The following is a 24,847-nucleotide window of genomic DNA, read 5'->3' on the forward strand; positions in this document are numbered from 1 at the left end:
CATTTGATATTACAAAGCAATTCTTTACTGTGAGGGATGTAAGGCACTGGAAAAGGTTGCCCAGAGAAGTTGGGGATGCCACATCCTGGAAGTGTTCAAGGCCAGGTTGAATGGGGCTTTGAGCACCCTGGTGTAGTGGAAGGTATCTGTAGATGATCCTTCAGGTCCCTTCCAACCCAAACCATTCCATACATTCTACGATCTTTAAATGTTTTACAGAAACATCATCCAGAAATGTACTCATTGCTATTCACATTTCCTAATAACATTATTGTTCAAGTCACTAGCAACTAGACATCTATTGTTCTAATAAATAAAACAAACCAACAAAGTGCTGCATCTGAGTTGTCACCCATACTACAATCAAAATGACAATAACTGCATGACAATACAGACAATAGTCTCAATATCTTGGAAGTTATAGTTACTTTTTTCTAGTTTGAGGGAAGCTTATCTGACCTGTCACAGCCATTTATATATTTCATCTGTTCAGAGGTACAATGCTCTGAGATCACGTATGGTAGTTTTGTAATTTTCTTTTATATTTTGCAAAGGATTACCTTATGACCCCCTAGCAAATTCACCATTTCCTCCTTTCATTCAGATTACTTTTGCATTTTCTTCTTTGTCCTCCCTTCAACAGGTCTTCACTGACATGCTTTTTACAGTAGGACAATCTAGGGTAGTTAAATTTCAGGAGAAACGTAATTGAATTCTAATGAGCAAGTGGGATCAGCAGAGATCACTTCAGGTGGTAAAACAAGACTTTTTCACTTTGAAGCTAGCAATGCTGAAGTTAAAGTGAACTATTTGAGTTCCAAATTTCTATGAAAATAAGAAAAAAACTGAATTCCTGCTCTTTGGACACCTGTATTACAACAGCTAGCAAGGGTCATCATTACTTATGATGATATATGCCTACACACAGATGTTTCCTGTGCTCCTATGAAACACAGCATGTGGAACAACATGAATTCCAGTTCTGACAATCTTTATTTCTAGTGCCAGATATATTAAGTGTATTTCTGCAATTACAGAAACATTACTGAATATTGAAGTGTATGCATACTCAGACACTCTAGTGCTTTCCCAGCATTCAGTCTAGGATGTTTAAGTTATATGGCATAAGGATGCCACATTTAGATAGAACAACTGAGTTTGTTTTGCAGTTGGTTTCTTTTATAAAAGTGGGGCCTTGTCTCGCTTCCCAGCTTTGTCATTTTTTTCCCACACATTTTTACTACTTTGGCTCTTCTTCAGATGCCTCAAGTAAGCCTAAAGAAAATTATTTGCTCTCCTCCTCCCACCCACTGTCAGCTTAGTGAGATAAACTGGCATGAATACTAAGTACTCCAGAAGCATAAAGGAGCTGTAAAGAAAAAAAGTGCCAAGGCAAGAAGACAGTTTGGTCAGGGTTGGGAAGGGAAGAGCAGGATGTAGGGCAGTTCTACCTGTTGTGCAGGGAAGTTTTTACACTGGTTAAGCTTTCCTTATCTCAACACCCTACATACATGCATATAAAAGTTATCCAGGTCTTATCCAAACAAAGACAATGGCAATTGCAACTATTTGATGTATCTAAAATTAAGTCACTTGCACCTGTGGTTTTAGGTAGCTGTGACTTACTAACACCTTCTCATATACACTGCAATTGTTTTAAAGTACTGATAAAGCAGTCTGGTGCACTGCTGTTCCCTACAACAAAGATTATCATTCTTTCCATCTGTAGAGAAAGAGAAAGGGATACATTCAGACAAGCTTTTAAGCAGAATTCATTATGGCACTTGAAATGACCTTTGAAAATCATTAGTGAACCAGTTATCAACACTTCAAGTTTCATTTCTCTCAACACATTTGGCATATCTTTTTTTTTTTTTTCCTACAAATAACTTTGCTAATTATCATTAAAAACATTTACTCTGAAGTGTAAAATTCTATACAGCTGATTAGGAGGCATGTCAGTCCAGTGTGTCTTTTTCCTTCCAATTCTGACACTCAGACATTTGCAGTATGACCCTATACCCTGAATATGTCAGTAAAAGACACATATGTGAAGAAATGTTTTCCTATTAGCATTGATTGAGAAGTTTCCTTGCAGCTAGTATCATTGCCCTATCCCAGATATTAATTCTCCTGCATTACACCGCTCAGACTGGTGATGTTAATTGTTTATACGCTAAGACAAAGAAATACTTCAGCCATTGAGAATAGTTATGCTGAGGCTTCTTAGCTTTATTATAGAGCCTGTAAATCTTCTAACTCTAAATGCACGCAATACCACAGAAATATTTTAGAGCAGATCCTCTGCAGCAGTAAATCAATAGAGCTCTACTGAAATCAATGGAGCCAGCGTGATTTACAGTAGCTCAAGGTCTGCCCTTTCGATTGCGCCCAGTGATATAAGAGACTCAAGAGGGTTATTATAGTAATATTCAGGAATATATTTTCCAGTAAATTACAGTTCTTTAAAGATAGACTCAGGAAACATGCATGGGCGTTGCACTATGACACTGCTGTAGCAGAGGATTAGCAGGGGGGCATGGTTCTTCTCTCAGAATTTAGCTACCTGTAGGTAGGCACCAAACTAGCACCAGAACTAACCTGGGTCTTGTTCCTGCTACAGTCCATCAAGATACCTTGTCCAGTTCTGCCTACTTGTATGAACATAAAAAAATGCTTGGGGAAATCAATTTCCCCTCATTGCAAATGAACCCATGGTGTACAGCAGACATGCAACTCCCAGGCTGACAGAGGAGTCCTATCACGAGCCAAGGTGCTGAGCTTCTTCTGCCTCTGTCCTTGCTAGAGGCAAAGAAAGGCAGTGATGATCTTTCCTTATCAATCTCTACAGGTCTAAACTTTTGCTCTGATTGGCAGTGCAGGGAATCTTTAACTTCAACACTGTAAGTGCCTAAAGCCAGCAACTTCAGCCAGCCAGTGACTTGAGAAATTTGTATAAACTGTGTTTTTTGGATAAGCACAGAGGATTAGGAGACTTAGAAACTTGTATTATTTCACTCTTAAAACCCCTGTAAACCTGGAATAACTTTAGACTCAAGTAGACTCTGTTATGTAATCATACTTGCATTTTAGTTAAATATTTCTGCTTTTGAAGATTTCTTAACTAGCTACTTACTGCTTTCAGAATATGCCCCGGCAAACTAAATGCACAGGTGAATACAGTTGAGAGGTGGCACTGTAACGTTCTCAAGGCTCCCTGTTCATTCTTCATATAGCTTTATTCCTTAGAGGCACATATGAGCCAAACATATTACTGCAGGTACTCTTCTTAGGAAGGTTGCCAAATGGTTTTAAGTGACTGTATACTTGCTTTGCTGTCCAGGGCATGTCGTTCTTGTGGCTGATCAAATGACCAGAGGTCATCTTAAAATCTCCATTATAAAAGGCTTTAAAATATATTAAATAGAGAAGTATGACATAAAATGTGCCCACAGTACTGCAAAATTACCATGGTGACGTTTTTTGATTTAGTTTTGTTGTTTTTTTCCCTGTAACATTAACACAACTAAACTGAGTTGGACACATAAACAAGAAAAAATATGAGAAAAGAGATAAAATTTTTCATATAGCTGGAAAAAGAAAACAAAGACCCTCTGTGAAGCACAGAATCTCCATGCTAGAGCTTGACAATATATGTTATAAAAACAAAAAAGAAAAAAACTATAAGGAATTTTTCTATTTGTTGTTGACTAGAAATGGACAACATAAAAATAACAAGGAGAATTAATTTAGAAGACCTTCAGCTCAGGTGAATGCACTGCTTTTGTAAGCCAACACTTAGCACTCTATAAACTTACAGGTGACTTTGGAACCTTGTTTTTGTAAACAGTTTGGCTGTTCATATATTTGTAATAAAATAAGGGATTATTTCCTCCTTTGTTAATGAGCCTTCCACATCTCTTACCACACAACTTGACAAGATTAGGGATTGGAGAGACAATGTTTAATTACTTTCACAAGCTGTTTAATGTTTGCAAAGGCTGCTTAGAACCGTGGATGAAAAGAGAATAATTATCGCTTAATTATATAATCTTTAAGAAAACAAGAACATGTTTCATCTTTGAACCATATGTATGCCAGATAATACAATACTCTTGGGCTCAAAAAACCCTCAGAAATCACTTATAGTTGAATATCTGGTATCTGTTGTATCAGTTCATTGCATTATTGCAAGTGCACTAGAACAAAAAGACTATGTGCAAGTTCTGTGATATGCTCTGTTACAACTTCCTTTTTTTGGTAAGTAAGTACTTTGGACAGGAAAAAAAAATAGAGTCATGGAGAAGAGGAACAGAATTTGCACCTAAAGTTACCAATGGGAAAATAAGTTACATTGTTTTAGTGGCTAAAGAAGCAATTAGATATTCTCTGTTATTTCTTACACTGATTCAAAATCAAAATCCCTGCTATATTCTTCAGTATCATTTTGAAGAAGACATTAACAGACATTCACTGATGTGTGTCTTTTAAAGCTCAGGAGACAGGAACATAAAGAAATAACTATTTAATATATTGCTAATTGCTAAGGTTCAGTCTTTACTTTGGACAGAGATATGTAAACATTAATTCATAAATTCAAATTTTCAGGGAAATAATTTTCAATAAAATATATAATTCTAGTACAAGACTGTACCTTGAAAAATCTGCCCTAACAGACCTTCTTTAAAACAGGACCTCTGTAGCATTGACACGGCTGTACTTCTTAAGTTGTGATTATACCCTAAAAAAATTTAGTCTGTGGGAGGTTTTTCTATCTAAATACAGAGATTTTAGCCTTATTAATGGACAAAAGCAGAAAACTGCTTGAACTGGAGAAAGAGGAGGAAAAAATTCAGTATTTCCCAGACAGGACATAATTTGCTTAATTCGAGTCACCCTAAGGATTACTATAAATACTATTTTTTGGTTTTAGGGTTTTTTGCTAATATGTCTTAAGGCGTGTTAACTCCATTCTAGAAACTAACTTAAAAAAATTTAAGATACATTTGTACCTTTATGAGAGCTAAAAACAAAATTTCAAGACTCTATTACAGAATAAGCTAAAATCTAAAAGCTGTGAATCTTGGCACATATTTTTGGCATGAACACGGTCTTTAATATATAAAAACACAGGTATATATTTAACTATAAAGTGAGTGATAGTGCACATTCATATGATAGTAAATAACTACATTATGTTGTGATATGTTGACCCCAGCCAGCAACCAGACACCTCCACAGCCACTTGCTCACTACTCCACTTGCTCCAGCAGGACAGGGGAGAGAATAGGAGGAGAGAAAGAAGAAAAACTTAAGGGACTAAAAAAAGTAATTTACAAATGTAGGAAAGATGGTGGGTGGGTTTGCAAAGGCAAAACCCCTCCTACAAGCAGACTGATGCCCAGTCAGTCTCTGAGAAATGGACATATTGGAAGACAAAACCCCAACCCTCCTTACCCTGATTTATTGCTGGGTGTGATGTTATATGGCATGGAATATTCCTCTGGACAATTTGTTCCCCACCCATCTTCTTTACCCTCCTCCATCCCACTGGGAGCAAATTTTGCAATTTCTCTATGTTCCTTTCCTTTTGCCTTTAGGCCCACACATGAATATTGTGATCTGTTCTTGTTAGGATTGAGGAAAAACATACAACTGGTTTGCTCTTTCTTTATCAACCCTCCCAAAGGCATGCCCCAGGAGCATATGGTGGAGCATCTGGAGTTCTCTCTCTGCCTCTGCTCCTTGGCAGTCCATGGTACTCAAACTGGTGAAGACATTAGCTTTCTCAATTGTAGGGGTTTGGGGTGGTTTTTCTCTTTTCCATTAATATATGGTCTTTGGAATATGCTTCCTCTTTGTTTGCTGGAAAATCCATTACTGCTGTGAATAAAATTTTGTATAGCACAAGAAACACTGGATTTCTTCATTTCTGCATGGAGTCAGAATTTTTTTAATTAAAGACAATATATACATTTCTTTATGAAGTGCAACCTTTGCGTCCAGGAGGTTCACTAGCAAAGCCTGCAATACTGCTATTTGCATGGTATCAGTGGGAGGCTGTCTTTCACAGCTGTGTTCACACTGGTAGGCATTCAAAATCGCACACATAACTGCCTTATGTCTTCGCTCTGATTTTCTGATAGCACTCTTACTTTTACCAGCAATCTTACAGACATAAGTACATCTGCAAAAGTGGCTGTGAGTTTCCCCCCATCTCTAGTTACATTCTGAGTTATTCAGTCTCCTGATTTCTAAAAATATATTTTTGCTGCATCATAATCATTACCTTTCATACTGATAAGACGCTCTACAGTTTTTTCCTTGCCCTCCATTCCTGAGTAATTTTCATGGATCAGGACAGAAAGCATACATGCTGTTGGGGTTTACTCATCCCAGCCAAGTATTCTTAAACAATATACTCTGTCAAGACTTTCAAATTCTGCTTAGACATTCTTGAGATGCTTCCACTTGCTTTACAGACAACTAACAATACTCCAGACCTTTCTGTCAGTCATTCCTGTTGAAATAGCAGACACATCTCTGAAGTGATGAGAATATTACTTTCCCAAATTAAACATACAAATGTAAATTCACATACCTTGATAGAAATTTAACTCTTCCACCAGGCAGTGCTGTATTTTCTGAATGCTTGATGAGTATCTTCTTGCATTGCTATATAATTTTTATAGTAAAAATAAAACAAAACCCCAAGTTACCAAGAAGATTATTTTGTTACCCTATTCCTCAGTCTTCACCACCAAACCCCTCTGAAAAAAAGAAAAAAAGAGAAAAAGACCTTGTAGACTTGCAAGTTAGTCCATAAATATGAGGGCTTTGGGTCCTCTTGCTCACTATAGCCTACAAAAGCCTTATACCTCTGTACACCTGAAAATATTGCAGACAGCCATAGATCTTTATACTTTAACAAAGCAAATAGCTAACTTTAAAGTTAGGTGTGTTCACATCAAAAGAACATTAGATGTACTAGACCAGACAGAGGTCTAGCTGGCTTGGTATTCCGTCTCAAATCCTGGTCACAAGTAGATGGTTAAAACAGAAAAGAATCAGAATCAATGAAGGACATTTCCCATTTATATGTATGCCCTGCCAAATATTTTCCATACAATGCACTTACACAGTAGGATGTATATTTAGTAGTTCTATGAAATACATAGTATCAATTCATATTTAATATCCTTAAATGGCTTTATCTATCATGCTTTTGTCCAGTAATTTCTGGGTCTAGGTATCCTTTCACTATCTATAACACTCTCTGGCAATGAGCTCTACATGTCTACCACCCACTGTGTGAAGAACAATCTCCTCTGTTTTGTCTGAGTCTAACTCATGCTAGTTCTGTTTCATTACCCAAATCTCAACTTATTTTAAGGAGTCTAAACTAAGATTTGTTGTTTTGCTATGTATGTGCAGTTAGGGTCCTTCATTATTATCTATCAACCCATCTGATGCCGAGAATCCATTCATTTAACCCCTGTTGGTGAAACTGTTTTGTGAGGAATAGAAGTAAATGAAATTATGACTAACTGTTCCATTTCTGAGCCCAGGATTCATGCCCCATTCTGTGGTACCTGCATTGCTTGAGAGCAAGCACCAGCAGCTGGGAATGCCGGGAAGATAAAAACAAAGCCTCAGATGCCTCCAGATATATCATAGATGTCCAACATTTCCTGTGTCTTATACCACAGATCTATTGCTTAGATGTGCAGTGTAAAAATACGCAGTTCCCACACACAACTTGCAGTCACATAAACAGCTTGGGGGGTGCAGCTAAGGATATGAACTACATTTGTCCAACTGTATCTTAATGCGACATCAAATTCATGGGAATCCTGGGTTAATCTACACAACAGGAATTGAAAATCTATAAAACTGAGTTCCTTCAAGAAGAAACTTCTGAAAACATAACAGTCCAAACTGCTGAATAAACACAGGCATCATCAAATCTATATCAGAGCTTTCTCAAAGGAATGAAAGTAAATATTTTATGAAATGCATCCAGAGGATATGCTGCATCTACAAATAAAATTCCAGCTCAGGTTTGGGGACATAAAAATTATACTGCAGCAAAGGTCTTAGTCCCTTAGAAAATAAGGCCTAAAAACTTTCCAGCTACGATGAAACAATGCATTATTTGTCGCTAATGTATTCATCATAAAATAACCATACTCAACTTTGAGAATATAGCTGTGTAATTAGCTATGAAAGAAAACCACTTTGAAGTTCTGACTGCTACAAGTCCAAGAACACTATAAATGAAATATTTTATTATCTTGCTTTGTTGATCCCAAAATATTGCAATGTATAAAATATAACTGTACATATCTTTCCAGAAGTGAACCTTTCATTATTTCCTTCAGTTGTCAACTATAACAACTTTGCAGACTATGTTGCTCCCCTCTAACAAACAGCAGGTTTTACTATTCCTTTAAAGTTGACCCTTTCAGAGAATGAGTATCAAAATTGAGTTTACCAGTAATATAACTAACCTACTATGAGTCAAATTCCAGCTTGGAGTACAAGATGTCTTCTGAGATCAACTCCCGCAAAGTGAAATAATTAGAAATTAGTCAAGATATTCTTAAATCAGACTACATTTATAAACTAATCTTTTTTCTTCTTCATAAGCATACAAAAAATCAGTAGAAAAACATAATCTAGATCTATGTTTCTCCATAATAAAAATACTTTTTACAAATGTAGTACCAGATATTTTTTGGTTAGTCAGTGAAATAATAAAGACATTGACAAAAAAAACCCTTGTGAAGGCTGTAAAATGCAGAAACATAATTCTGTCTATAAAAGTACTTTTACATTGATCCTTGAATTGGAATTACTTTGGAGGATATTCCAGAGACATATTACTGTCTACTTGCCCTATTCTCCTAGTAAGCTTTCATTCTTGGCCAGAGTTAGAGATACGACAGGCTTTGGTCTGACACAGCCAGACATTCTTAGAGCATCCTTCTGAAATTCTTCAATTCATTGGTATCCCACACTGAAGCAATTACAAAATTTAATAGAATAACTTCAAAAATACTGAGCTTATTCCCAATCAAGAAATTCCTTTCCCATCTTATGATAAGAAATGCCTTCTTTTGGAACCTCCTTCTTGCACAAGAACCTGCAGAGTATCTGCTTCATACCTGATGTTCTTGTAGATCTTGATATTTTCTGACCTGAGATTAGTTTGAAAGGAAAGCAGGCAGATATCTTCCTCTTTCCTCTCTATTTCATATCAGAATAACCTTATTCTTTCAAAGAATTTTTTGTTTTATAACAAGAGATGATAACATGGTGAAAAGGAATGAGATCCAAGTCTCTTGACTGTGGAATGAATGAGGGGAAAAAAGAGGCAAAAAGGGAATCTGAACCTGAGAATACCTGAGGGGAAGTTACTGAACTTACTCCCTTGTCTTAATGAATCCAATTTTTCTTCCATCTTAAACTTATGAAGCCGTTCATGTCAGAATTGGCACAGGCATCCCTGAACAGAGCTTCAGATGTCAGCCTCTTTCTTGCCCCTTCAGGATGTTCTTTTTCCCAAAAGCTTCAGGCTTTTGACACATATGTCATGTAAGAGCTTAAACAGCAAATCCCTCCTTCAGCCCTGACAAGACTGGAAAAGGTCAACTTATTACATACTTCGTGGGACAGGAGGAAATAAGTCAAACCTGTTTTTTCTTAGTCATCTTCTTTGAGAGCATTGGAGGACTCTTCAGTCTTTTTCTTCCTGCCCTTTGAACCTTTGCCTTGGGGATCCTCTTGGAGCTGGGTGCTTGTTTCTTTTTTCTTTATTAAATCTTTTCCTCTGTGATCTAATATATACTTTTCCCAGTCATTGTTTTGTACCTTTCTGGAGAATGAGAGAGACATTCTCTACAGAAGCAAGGGATCTTCTTTTTCCCTTTGTATTTTTCAGATAGAAGACAAAGAGGTAGCAATGACAAATATACACATGCAGCAATCATTACTCTGTGTGTCTTTGTACACACAGACACACACACAGAGGTTATCTCTATTCTGAGATTACTTAAATCACTCCAATTTGTCTACACCAATGAAAAATTAATCTTCCTCCTATTCATTACTTCATAATTGAGTGCAAACTGCTACAAAATCATAATAGAATCATAATAACAATAAAATCAGAAAAACAATCACAATATTATAGCTGCTTTGAGACAATTTGAATACTTTCACACAAATGATACCTTACACCTGGGAATGCATTTCAGGATGTCCTGTGGTGCTTTCTTTTGGGAGGAACCTGCAACGAGGGCCAGGAAGGGCAAGAAAACTGGTATTATTTACTGCATGCAGTCATGTGCACACCCTTCTCTTTTCTCAGCAGATTGTTTGACAACATTCTTGTCACTGTTGAGGGAGCCACATTTGAAATTTGTATTGACCATTCTGATGGTGTTTGCTATTTTATTGCAATGGTGTCTGAGAGAACACGCTCAAGAGAAATGGTTTTTTTCAGACAACTTCAAAACAAAATTTGACAAGGTGCTATTGAAGAGTAGCAATTTTTACAACAAATGCTAAAATCAGTTCTTCCATCTCTGTCCTATTCAATTTTCTTCAAGCCACAGCATGCAACTAGAAAGATGGCAGTGTAAAAATAGGTCAGCATATGGAAAATCTCATTTACTGAAACTGAGTGCATGCACTACTTGATCAATGGGCAGCTGTGTAAGAAGACAAAAGTATAGTAGGAACAAGTATAAGACTGTATATTTTCCTCTATAAACAATGGAAAAAATGGACATGTGAAATGAAATCCACTTAACCTAGAAAAATGAGCATCAGCCTCTACCTTTATTCACTTCATCTAGAAATATCAATTTTCAGAACGGAATCTAAACAGCCAAAGGTATCTAAAAGAATAACAAAGGCCTCCTCAAAAGCCATAAACAATTTACCTGATTCTAAGAGTTCTGTGCACTGTTGCATGAAGGATCCCAGTTCATGTGCCCTGAGCACTTCCTAGGTTTTTTGTTTTAATGAAAACTGTGGATTATTTAAGGTGTGGAGGAGAAAAATCATTTTCACCTAGTGCAGAATTCTTCGTTTCTTTGTTATATACAAAGGAAATTAATAAACCATCCTAAGAATCTCCCAACTACCTTCAAACACAGAATTTTTTCTAATGTTGTTTCAATTTTTCCCTTTTGCAAACTTGAGAGCCTGATTTGTGCTGGTATCATTACAAAACAATCCTGGCAAGACAGTAAAGAAGTTCTGTTTTCTTACATAAAGTAGTTACAGAAAGTCATAGAGAAATAAAATCTGTAGCTGCACATAGATACAGCTAATAGCTTCGTATGGGAAAAATCTTGACAGTCTCTGTGCAACCAGCTCCCACTGAGGGATCTATATTTTCTTCTCACCATCAAGCAGAGATATTCCACAGATATCAGAGTGATGTCATACAATTTCACCCAGTCATTGTGGAATAGCTGTCTCTAAAACAATCTAGCATAATATTTTCATTCTACATAGTAATTAAATTTAATAGTGCAAAAAACCCCAACCCAAAGCAAAATAAACAGACAAACAAACCCCCAACCACGGTAGAAATGCCATGCACTTGAAAGTAAATTTAAGCTGATTATTTTTCAGCATATAATTCTGCAATATATTTTTGCAGAAAATGAATCTTACTCTGCATTAACTCAATTACTTTTTATCAGTTACTTTTGATAGCTGTTCCTTGTAGAAAATATGTTACTATCTCAAAAGACATCTTTTACCTTTAATAAACATTGATAACTCAGTTAAGTACCTTTTAACAAAATGATTGCTTTGAAATGAAATACTTTATTTTCTGGTAATGGTTTTATATATTCCTTTAAAATTTATTTGAAAATATTTGAAAAATTACATTGAAAAAAGTTCAGATGAGTCTTATCACTTAGATCATCTCTTCCAAAAGAGATTTATAAGCAAGTTAGAACTGATCTGAAACAGTGTCACCAAGTCAGAAGCTTTCTGGTTCAGCTTCAAATTTATCACAGAAGTCTAGACAACCCCTGGACAGGGAAGGAAGGTATTTTAAGCCCTAAACCTGCATCCCTGCCTATTTCCATTGCCACAGAAAAAACCTGAAGATGTTACTGTATCAAACTCTTAACTCTCAAAATCTGAAACCAGGCTCAAGACCATGTACCAAAGGCAATAGACATGTAAACACATTAGTTTTAGATCAAGATATAAATATTTTAAGGAAAAGAGGATAATTTATCCCTCTTAAGATCTTTTTCCTCTTAGTTCTTGTAATGTCTTGACCTGCTTGGTGAGTTCAGGGGAAGGTAGTTTCATGTACTCTGGCCAGTGTGCAGGAGGAACAACAAAATTCTCAGGCAGTTCAACAACAAAAGTTTTACTTGCAAACTTCAGAACATTAAAGTAGAACAAGCTACTTGGCTAATTTTAAAATGACTTCCAGACAAAGTAAGGCATTTCACAAATTTTAATGTAGCAAACTTTAACTTATCCTGACAGAACAAGGCACTTACTAAGGCATTGACTGAAGTTTTTTCAGTCTGGCTTACAATATATTTTGAGAAGAAGTAGTTAGGAGGGAGAAAAAGAGAAAGGAAAATAAGACAAAAAGGTATACAGTCACCACCCTAGGACCCAGCGTGGTCTCAGATGCTTTTAAATCCAGGCTATCTGAGCGTACCACTCGACACCTGTCACTGTCATTTTATTTGCTCTGGTCCACTGAGTCTTCCCCACAGGCACATGCCTGCTCTTTAAAGTGTCCCACAGGACCCCCACGGTCAGCTGGCGCTATTTTGGGCCTTACCAAGAGGTCAGTCAGCAATTTAGGGGCAGGCCATGAGGTCAGCCACTGCCATTTTGGTGTGGACCAGTGCCTGACTAAGGCTCAAGGGGGCAGAGTGGAACAGTGCACATTAGTGATATTCCATGGGAAAAACCCTGTGGCTGCAGTAGTATGATGGATGGTTGTAGGCTCTTCAGGAAAGATAGGCAGGACCAATGAGGTGGAGAGGAAGTGTTGTACATAAAGGAGGGGTTGGACTCGCAGTGTGGAATAGTTGAGAGTCTCTAGGTAAGGAGTAGAAAAGCTACCAAAGTGGGCAATCACCAACCTATGAAATTTAACAAGAACAAATGCCAGATTTTGTGCTTGGGGGACAGTGTAATGCTGGATGTATGTATAGACTGAGAACAAAAAGCTGGACTGCAGCCTTACAGAAGGGAATCTGGAATCTGATTGATTCCAAGTTCAATATGAATCAACAATGTGGCCTGGTGTTCAAAGTGATCAACCAAATTCTGGCGTGCATTAAGTACAGTATAACTAAACAACCTTCACCCAGAGGGTGATGAAGATGAGAAAGAAGGGCCCACACAACCCTTTAAATTCATCAAATGAACTGTTTATGGCTTGGAGATCTTGAGGGTGAGTTTGTGGGATGTCCACAGAGTTGTCTCCCAGCTGGTGTTGGGTGCAGAGGCTGCTCTGATGTTAGGGAACTGGCCAGGCACTGCTATGACGGCCATTTGTGTGATCTCATGGAAAATAGCCCAGGTATGCTAGGGTCATGAAAGATCAGCCTTGTCACTGGTAGGTCCACATCCATCAGTTCTTCATCTTCAGGTGTGTTGGCCCCTGTGGGCTCCATGTCCTTTTACGTCAGATTGGCACTCATGGAATCATCATTCTTTGATGGGTTAATATGCATGGGCCTCACACAACTCCTTCATTGTTTGACACAACATGGCCCCTCACTGTTCCTTGGTAGATCCATATTCATGGACTCCACACCATCAGTCACACGGCAATCATTCACATGGATGGTGCTTCTCCTCCATCAATCCTCTGGCATACTGACACACCTGGGCCCCATGCTGCTCTCCAGTAGAGCTACATGCATTTAATTCACACCATTGGTCCCATGAGCAATCACAAATATTCTCACACTATTTTGGGTGGTGTTCTTCCTCCTCCAATTCCACTTTCTCCTCCTGGGAAGTGGCTTTCTCCTTTGTGTTTCTCCCAGGAACTACCTCTCCTGTCCCATGGCCCTTGGGCATAGGGACTGTGCTCCACCTCCCCTAATGAGCCCTGGGCTCTAGACTTATCCCATGCCCTAGACAAGATGCTAGTAACAACCTTCCAGGAGGGTTGGGATCATCAGTGACCCTCCCCTCTTCCCTGGCACTCTGCAAGGGGCACACCCATCTGCGCTGGACAGTGGCTGAGAGGGGTCAAAGCATCCTTACATCCCACTGACAGGAAAAGGACACTCAGTCAGCCTGCACAAGGGCTCTGCCAGTACTCCACAGAAGAACTGCCTGTTGCTATGTGTTGCACAGACTCTTCTTCCCTGTCCCCCAGCCCTGTCCGTGGAGTGTGGGGAGCTGCCTTTTCTTCTGCGCAGAGGAAAGGGGAGGGCCTGGGATCTTTTGAGTGGCTGTGCCAGAATGTTGCAAGGACCCTGTTGGAGGCCATGGAAAGAGGGCCTTGGAATGTGGAGAGGGTGATGGTTAAATCTGAGGTGCACCCTTGCTCCTTTTGTTCTTATAAAGAGCAAAGCTTCTCATAACTTTGTTGGTCTTCCTCATTCCAAGGAAGATTTCTCACATATTGTTGGAAGAATTAGAAGCAGCTCCTGAACTGCAGCATTCTGGCAGGTTTCCAGGAATAAACTCTTGCCCTTCTCATCTGCTAGAAGATTGCTCAAAAGCACACAAAGAACAAGGTGACATCAGTGACTAGCCAACACAGCTTCATGAAGGACAAATTGTGCTGGGAACAACATGAGCCATGCTTTGAGGAGGTGATGGTCCTAGTGGGATGGTGGTAGAGTAGTGACTGTGTGGGGGGTTGACCTTGGCTGGATGCCAGGTACCCACCAAAATTGCTCTATCCCTCCCTTGCAACTGGACAGGGTAGAGAAAATATAATGAAAGATTCATGAGATGAGATGAGATGAGATGAGATGAGATGAGATGAGAGAAGGGAGAGACCATTCATTGATTAAGGGGCAAGGATTGTCACAGGCAAAACAGACTCAACTTGGGGAAATTAACTGAATTTATCAGCAATCAAATCAGAGTATGATAATGACGAGTGAACCAAATCTTAAAAACACCTTTCCCCCACCCCACCCTCCTTCCCAGTCTCTATCTCCTTCCCACTGGGAGCACAGGGACATGGGGAATGGGGGTTATGGTTGGTTCATCACAGGTCATTTGTGTTGCTGCTCAGGGAAAGGAATCCTTCCCCTACTCCATTGTTGGGTCCCTCCCATGGGAGACAGTTCTTCATGAATTTCTTCAGCAGGAGTCCTTCCCACAGGCTGCTGTACTTCATGAGCTGCTCTTATGAGGGTCCCTTTCCACATGATGCAGTCCTTCACAAACAGCCGGCTCCAATGTGGGTCACCCACAGGGTCACAAGTCCTGCCAGAAAAACTGCTCTAGCCTGGGCTCCTCTTTCCATGCATTCAAAGTTCCCTGCCAGAAGCCTGCTCCAGCATGGGCTTCCCAAGGAAGTGGTAATGGCCTCAGGCTTGTCAGTGTTCAAGAAGCATTGGGACAATGCTGTAAGATGCATGGTTTAACTTTTAGGTTGCCCTGTGTGAAGTCAGGAGTTGGACTTGATGATCTTTGTAGGTCCCTTTTGACACAGGATCTTCTGTGATTCTATTCTGTGATTCTATACCTCTTTTTTGCATTTTTCTCCCCGTTTTTTCTATTCTTTTGATGACGTTAAACATGACTTCAGGAACCCTGAGGAAGACTAAAATAATGAACAGATCTATTTGAACTATTATACAAAACAAAAAGATTATATGCAATTCACCTTGAAAGTAGAAGCCGTTATTATTCTTTTTCATGGCTATTTAAACAGTTTTTTTTAAAAAATAGGAAGCTGCTGAAGTAGTATTTTCACCTTTAGACATTGTCCTAAAGAATGTGCTATGTTTGAAAAATCGTCAGAAATTCTATTTCCACTTTCATTGTGAAATTAAGAGAGCTTTTGCATTTTGAACTCTACCCACGCACTGCAGCAGCAGTCCCCTGGATTGTTCTGAGCCTTAAATAGGTGTGCTTTGGAGAAAGTAGAAGGAAAAAAATCCTTCAAAAGATCCCACACTAATGACATTCTAAACTTTTAAGAAGTTTTCTTTCCATATTTATTGAAGCCAGGCATTTAATTTTGTACTCATGGGTCCCAATGTATTCATGGTTTCCTACAGGAGATTTGGATATTTCTTTCCTTGGACAATTCTGGCTTTAATTATCTATTATCCTAGCAGCCTGAACCTTTTTGTGAGCATATATTATTAGTTGGTGGCAGTGCTCAAATGTTATCTGACATTGGCAAAGAACAATCTCTGGGCCTAGCTTTTCTTCATATATGCCAGTATGTGAATCAATAATAGCTCTTCAGAACTCAAAAAGTCTACCCCAGAGTGAGATTGGAGTAATGAGGGAAAAATCAGACTCCTCAGTTTGAAATTGTCTTATTAGAGAAACTAGTTTGTACTTAAAAGTGAAAAGTTTTATTTTTTTTACCTCATATGTGAAAACTGTGAGTTTGCTGGTGAGGGTGAACAAGGCCAAATATAGTCATACTCCTACCAAAAGGGATGTTGTGGATTCATGACTTCATCTAAGTGCAAACCATGTGCCACACTGGACAGTATAGTATTTAACCTGTCAGCAAGTCCCAGCTGAGAGGTCACCAGAACTTTGCATATTGTAGCTTCATTTCTAAAACATTTCATGTCATATCTCAGTTACACTGTCAGAAATCTTTCAAAACTTAGTGGAGGCACAGCACTCGGGAAAGCTTGTCTTTATCCTTGCACTGTACACCCATGCCCTTGTAGCAAAGCAGGCTGTTTTTTCAGCGAAGGGGCACTTCCCTAGGAGGGAAGAGGCACTCTGCAAACCTGGTGAGTGGTGTGCAGTAATGCACTTTTAGTCCCCTACCTTGTCTGAAACTGTATGGCTGCCCAGCTTCACAGAAGTCCACAGACCTGCTGCAGAATCATAGGATGGGCAGTTTGGAAGATTTCCAAATTGTGATTCAGTTGTGCGTGTTGAAGGTCTTTCCTGTTTCTCAAGCCTAGTCTACATCTAATCTGTAGGGAATACTTAGAGGACAAGCGTTGTTAATTTGCTGCAGTTTGGTCATGTACATGTCCAAGCATGTATGGTTTCTAGTAATACTGAGCAACAGAACTCCTAAAATCACCAAGGTTCCTTCAAGTCATTAGTCACTTATGAAGAACTGGCCAATAAGACTGAGAGCAGGGCAGGCTGTCTCTTCCCTTCAATCTTTACTTCATCTCTCTTACAGGTCACACACTCCTGCTCTATAAAGGATATTTCTTTAGAAATAAAGGGTTTTAAACAGCACAGTGAACTACATGCAAATTCAATAAAATACGTTACAGCTTATCTTCATGTCCAAATCTTTATGAGTTAACATAAGCATATGCACATTTTTTAACCTTCTTACATTTTTCACTGCCAATGAACCACTGATCCTTCAGGACCTTTTCCCTGTGTTCACTTTAATACCACTGAATTTTAAGTGCCTAGAATAATATACAGAGAGCTTGTACATATTTATGACCTATTCTGTTAAGCCTTAAAAATGTGACATCTTAAAAATGCAGTGGAAACTTAAATTTCAGATTTATTATAGAAAAACTCTTCTCCTCATTTTGTGTTCTACATTAATTGAATTCATTACGAGATTTCTGGGTTTAGACATAAAAAAGTTGCACGTAAGTATGAAAACACAGTGATTGCACAAGCTTAATACCAGGAAATTAATGTGGAAATGCTCTCATTGTTTCATCTGGTTTTGGCCCCTTTTTAACTGATGGCAGTTAAGACAAATCACAGCCAGTCATTAGAAGTGTAAATAAGCATCCTATTGAAAAGTATTAAGGCACCACTCCCTACCTTGCTTTGTGATATCCCAAGCCATCAAAAGCCCACTTGCTGTGTGCTTGATCTCATAATGAAACTGTGTTTTAAAATTAATCACAAGAATCCATGCTATTCTGTTTTCCACAGTGTTAATTCATTAAAGTCTGGGATTAAGTTGTGTAAAGTGTAGAACACCATGGCTCTGAATTAACCTATGAAAAAGATAAATGTTGCAAGGGATATAGAATGAAAAATTGACTTTGGGTCTCAATTAAGCTCAATATCACATAACTTCATTATAAAATTTTGCCTCTCTCCTTCTCCACGAAATGGCTCTATTCAGGCACTATTTAGCTATAATACTTATCAGAAAAAAAAAAAGAAAAAAGAAAAACCAGAAAAAGTAAAACATTAATAAAAAATAACAGCTTCTTGTGGTATGAGGACTGTTTGGAAAAATGTAGGTCATCTGTAAAAAAGCAATTCTGCATCTGGAAAATCCATACTAGTTAAGGAATTGAAGAAAATATTTGAAAAAGGTCTCAGAAAGCACAAATTGTGTGCATTTATATAAAAGATTTTTAAAAAGCTTTAGACTTTATTGAATTGAAATTAAAAAAAAGCAATAATGAAAGTAACAAACATTTACTGAAATAACTTTTCATACTTATAAACATTTTGGAGGTAACACTGGAATAAATCAGCTGTGTACTTATACAGCACACATCACCTTTGAGCAGAGGAACTCATTGCAGGAATAGTGAGGACCAAATCTATAAATAGATTCAAAACACATCAATCACATACCATGGACATATCCACTGGGAGTGTTAAGTACAGTAACCCAGGGAACCTCCAAGATAAATCACTGCCTGCCAAGACCTTAAAAAGTGTGCCAAGGGATGCTTGTGCACGAGGGATACACCTACACCTGCTAGAAGACACTGCCAGAGACAGCATATTGGCCCAAATTAATATTTGCTGTGACTTGTTCTATGATTCTCTGAATAGTAAAACGTAAATCAGATTTATATTTCAGAATTCCTTCTAGGTTTTATGTTTTATATTTTGAGTGTAGCAAGTAAGGCAAAATGAAATAATTGCATTTGACAACCAATCTTGATAGAAAAGAGATTTCTAGGGATTAGAGTGATTAACTCTTTTAAACACCATTTGGGCAAGTGAGTTTAGTAAATTTTGATTGCATCCACATTTGGAAGATAAAACCATAGCACAGACAAAAGTCCTGTTGGTTATTTGGAACCCCAGAGAGCCATCCAAATGAGGTAGATAAGCCCGTGTTGAAATGACAGGTGGTTAGAACAGCCATAATCTCTCAGTGTTTACAGAGCACTTTTATCTTTTTCTCTGATTTATTCATTAAGACAGCTTGTTGAACGATCAGAAGGCAGATTCAATATGTAACGAATACAAGGGAAATACATTTTGCCTTCTTCAGTCATTACAGTTCATGTGTACCTTGAACTTATGAAAGACAAGAGTTTGTAAGGGGATAAAACAGCAAACAAGAACAAAATATTGTGCACTAAACAAAATCATATTGGATCTCTTTATCCTAGTGTACAGTAAGGGTTGTGATTTTCAGCTTTTCTTTGGCATAAATCTAGTAGATAAGTCCAGCTATAAATTAGTAACTAACTTTCACTGAAGTGGCTAGTTGATAAAGTTTCCAAATTCATTCATGTAAAAAGTGTGAAGAAAAAACAAAAAAAACCTGTAAAAAGATACATCTTGAGGAAATGGAATTTCTCCTGAATTTGGAGCAGAATACAGGAAGCTTGGCACTTTCATATTAGAGATTGTGCCATTTCAGTAATAAATAACATTATGCCTTTCAGCAGGAAGAAATCTATTAACATATGATGAAATGCAGTCAAGCTAGAGCAGCATAATAAGTTATTATTTAAAATTTAAGGCACTTTAGCTATCTGTGCATACATTTGCAAAGATAAAGCATGCTAGCTTAAACTTCATCAGTAGAGGTTTTCTTTAAACCCTCCACCTCACACATTTATGGGCACATATCATCTTACTGCTATTCTATGGTATTTAGATGATCAGCTGTGGCTTCTTAAAAAGAGCTGCCCCTTTAAGTGCTGAATTAAACCATAATCTGTCAAAGGGCACCAGAATTTGGCTCCAGGCCTCCTAATTTATTATACTGAATTTGAATTTGAGAAAATTAATGCTGGCTAAAAAATATACTGAGTTCATAAACTAAACAGAATAACACAGGTTGGGAAATTCATACATACACAATATTAAGAGAGAGAGAGAATGATGTATCTGTGTCTCAGTTTTCTTCAGGAGGAAACACTCCGGAATGAGTGTTCCTCCCCTTTTCCTCCATCAATGAGACAAATGGGTCACAAGGAGTGAAAGTGGGAAATAGAAACCAAACTGTTTATTAACATACAAAGAAAACAGGGTAGAACAGGATAAAAAAAAACCCTCAAAATACAACAAATACAAATACAAAAAATTCCTGGAGAGGGAACAGAGACGTGGGCTCGGACCAGCCGGGGCCACCCTGCGGGCCTCCGGACCGGTGAGGAGGGAAGGGAGGCAGTGAGGCAAGGGGAAGGAAAGGGAAGGGAAAAAAGACCGGGAAAAAAGACCAAGAAAAAAGACCAACAGAACCTTTTCCCAGCTATCCGGAACACAAAGGAAACCCAAAAAGCAGCACAGTGCTCCCAGCACACTCCCTCCCGAGCCTTGCCCAGACCCTGGAGCCCTTGGGCTGAACCGTTCAACTGCCCCCTCCTGTCCGTGGCTCTGGCCCCGCCCCCGGGTCCATCCCAAAGGCACAGCGTCCTTGGGCATTGAGCGGACGGTTAAGGAATAAAGCGGCTTCATAACGTCACCCCAGGACAATCTGTTAGTCATGGTCAAACTGTGAGCAAGACTGATCTGTTCAATTCAACCAGCTGAATGATGCAAATTGTTTCTGAAGTATCAAACACCTTGCAGGAAGAAGCTGCTTTTCAAGACTTTGGGTTTCTCTTTGGAAGTGAGGTACCCTGCTTTCTTCACTGAGTTGTAGAGGACCGTCTGATGTAAAGGACTTGTAGACACTTTACAAAAACAAAAGAAGTGCTGAAAAACCTCTCTCCACTAGTAATCAATGGGAAATTGTTATCAATGTATTTAAGAATTTCGGTCAAATGTTGTTTAATTTCTGTAAACTACCTAACAACAAAAACTATTCTTAGTCTTGTTAAATTCTCTGAAAAAGTAAATACTGTGTTCGAAGTGTATATATATTTAGTGCTGAAAAATATTAATGTCTGAATAATCACTTTTAATCACCTTGAAATTGGGAAAAAGTGACAAAACAAATTATAGGGATGCAGATTTTTAATACTTGTCAGCAACTGCTTCAGCTATCCATATTCATTAATATCACACTAGGAAAAAAACTCCATGTTCTTATTTCTTTCAACAGATACATGTCAAAATCATGTCCTCAGCTGGTGAATACCTGTCATAGTTGTGCAGGTTCAACTTAGGGGACACAGAGTTTCTCAGCATTCCATTTTGAGAATTATATTTTGCAATCCTTAGCAATATTACTGGTGACACTGAAAATAGTTGCTGCAGGTCATGCAGTTGGGGAGTTTTAAGGGTCTCTGCTTTCCTGCTGTCTAACATTTTTGTTCTTTATTTCAACAGCCATGAAAAGGGATAACATCTCAGGGCATGAATATAAAAAAGGGTCAGCTAACAAGGGTAACATATACACTTCTAGGTCATCACAATGCCAAAATAATCTTTCTTTATGCACAGTGTCTTGCATGACAAAACAAACCAGATACTTATCTGAAACATTGCAAACTTAAGGCAAAATGAAGTTGTGTCTAAATTTTCAAAACCACAGACGACATGTGAATTGAGGGAAACTCTGATGGAACTAAATATTCATACAGGATGGGACTTTTTATGCAGAGAGAACCTGAAGGAACCTTAATTTAGAGACAGAAAACAAAATGGTACATGCAACGCCATTCAAGTACCAGAATTAGGTGCTGGTCATAGAAACTGTCCAGGCTATTGTTACTGTCTCTCTGTATGCTCGTGCATAACTGTAAGGCAAAATATACTTTTGAAATAAGCAAGATCCTTGAAAGTGTTACATTAAGCCAAGACAGAGAGGGAAAACCTCGGAGGTTACTAGAAAAGAAAAAGACAATGCATAAGTTGGCTTAGGAGTGCTCATTTCATTAAAAATTGAATAAAAGATGTTTTTTCTTGGTAACAACAATATCAATAAAAAGCCCACAAAAAAACTTCAAACACATTTCTGCTGTGATATAAATAATTTCAATTCAGAATTCTGAGCAACTTGATAAAAAAAATAAAAAAGAAGACAGGTGATTGGGGAGTCTAAAGGAGACAAAGAAGATCTTTATAATCCATCAAATATAGCTACTTTTTACCTGAAATCAAGAGTCACTAGTTAGTTCCCTGCCGCTCCCCGTCTTTAGAAGACATCGAGGAAGCTCAGGAAAGGTGATTTTTGTTTGTGTGTTTGTTTGTTTATTTGGTTTGGGTTTTTGTTGTTGTTGTTTGTGGGGGTTTTTAATGTTGCTTTTGTTTTTTGGGGTTTTTTTGGTGGGGGAGGTTGGTGGTTTTTTTGCTTTGGTTTTTTTTTTTTGTTTTGTTTTTCTGTTGTTGTTGTGCTTGCTTGTTGTTGTTTTGGTTTGGTTTTTTTTCCCCCAGCAGTGTTTTTCTAATTAGCTGGGGTTTTTCCTTAGGATATTGTTGATGAGCAGTAGTATTCCTCCTTGCTGTGCAATCTGGAAAGCAAAAACACAGTTTACATGGATGCTATTGAGAAATTCAGCCCTTTAGCCACTCCATTTTTTGATTGATACATTCCATGTGCTCTGGCCAGAACACGGTTATCTCAGTGAGCTTTCTGCCAGTATTGTCCTGAAGACTTAAACCAAATTCTGCAGTCTAAAAAAAGCAGACTTGCCAGCCAATATTTAAATTAAGCCTGATAAGCAATTTCCATGCAGTGTCATTTTTACAGAGTATCCCAAATCCCTATCACTCTAATGAAGGTCTCTGCTGACAGCTATGCCGTTGCTCGAGATTTATGACATCAATGAAGTCAGAACCTAAAGGTGTGTCATGGTATTAATATTTCTGAGTTACTATTCTAAAACACAATACAATTTAATTAATTTGTTCCGGTTTGGCCAAATTTAGAAATATATCCTCTGAGAGAAGGCACAACCACCCCTCCCCCACCAGATTCGGGAAAAAAATATGTCAGCCCAAGACATACGTTTACAAGATGTTCACTTAGATGATAATTCTACAGAAGACTGTGTCTTTTCAGATGGACCTTCAATGAACTTTTTTGATTTGCATAGGGTAAGTGATGTGTAATCTAGATCCCTTCAAGGACCTTCAATAAAAGTACAATTTAATTTTAATAATACTTCTGAAGTGATGTTGGAACTCCTTAAGATATATGTAAACAATATCTGCAAATTTACATTTATTTTCATACAAATTAGAACTATATCTGAAAAAGCTCATCAAAATCAAAGGGAATCATCCTATCTACTTCAACTGCAACCCTAAAATTTTTTCCATACAGCAACTACTATAAGTACAACATGAAATAAAGGTAGGAATAAGAGAGATCTAAAAACAACTTTTCAAGAAGTTTTTTCATTTGCTGTGGTCTCATGATTGCCAAAATGGGATAAAAATAGTTCTGCGGTTATATTTTTCATGAACTTCTGGCAGAAAATACTCTGTAACAATGGCATGAAATTCACTTTGGTACAAAGTGATTGCATTTTTCATATAGTGTATTTGTGTTCCAGAAAGTGAGTGCACGGAAGAAGGATCCGTATAGCTTCAGTCATGCAGAATTTCAGTACCTAGCCTGGTTAACAAAACTGATTATCAAAAGCTCCTCTGTTTAGGGAGAGAAGAAATATGTATCTACACAAGGACACTTGTCACCCCACTGACAGAACTGTATATTACACACCTAAGATTAATTTAAACACTTGAGGTAAATGTTTACAACTAATTTAGTCAAGATGCGTTTTCCTTAAAGAGACGCAAGAGAAACAGCCTTGTTTAACAAATGGCTCATCAGGTCTGTTTCAGAAGTCTGCTTTGGGGTAAAGCAACTCATAGCTTGTTTTTTGTTGACTAGATTGGTGGTCATTGATTATGGAAAGAGTTCAGGGTGAATACGTGCAACAGAGACAGGAACATCAGTCATAGGAATCCTACCTCTCACTTAAATACCTCAATGTAAGAAATATCTGGCTTTTTTCTAATTAATTCATGTTTATAAATCAGCTCAACTATAATAACTGTTATAACCACTGGACTGTGCCTAGCAGGCTGCTGCTCCCTGAGAGCCCAGGGAGGGTTTCCTAGGGCCATGCGATCAGTCGCATCCCGGAGTCCATTTCGGACAGCCCCGCGATCTGGCTCCGGCAGCCAGCAGCATTACAACGCAGTGGTGGTAAAGAAGGCAGAGAAGGGTCTCTCACGAGGGTTTGAGATGGCTTTAATCACATCTTGTCCCCATGATGTTCAGAGGTAGAAAGAGCGTGTTCTGAGTGCGGGGTGGTTTTGTCAGGGGCCCGGGGGCGGTCCCTGGGCAAGGTTGGGGTACAGAAGCAAACAGGGAGAAACCGAGGGAGTGGCCAAGGCTAGGGAGGGAACAAGGGGAACATTCAGAATCACAGGTTAACAGGCCACCACAAATAACCACCACAGTCTTAAATTGCTTTAAAACATGTAATCTTCAAAATCAATATGCTTATTATTTGGTGCTGTGTGAGTCAGCTGTATTTTTTTTTCTTCTAGTAGTTCTGTTGGTTTTATGCTA

The 24,847-nt window shown here is 38.2% G+C and overlaps 1 long non-coding RNA gene across 1 annotated transcript in view; it reads right to left on the reverse strand.

The window, feature by feature from the left end:
* Window positions 1-6,596: 6,596 nt before the first annotated feature.
* The window catches only part of LOC120409833, a 33,331-nt gene continuing 15,080 nt past the window's right edge, over window positions 6,597-24,847 (reverse strand). The window contains exon 4 of the long non-coding RNA XR_005601653.1: window positions 6,597-6,675. This is a non-coding gene — a long non-coding RNA (uncharacterized LOC120409833). The remainder of the gene's footprint in view (window positions 6,676-24,847) is intronic.

This window comes from Corvus cornix, chromosome 2 (genome assembly GCF_000738735.6).
Source record: "Corvus cornix cornix isolate S_Up_H32 chromosome 2, ASM73873v5, whole genome shotgun sequence".
In the NCBI taxonomy this organism is placed as follows: domain Eukaryota; kingdom Metazoa; phylum Chordata; class Aves; order Passeriformes; family Corvidae; genus Corvus; species Corvus cornix.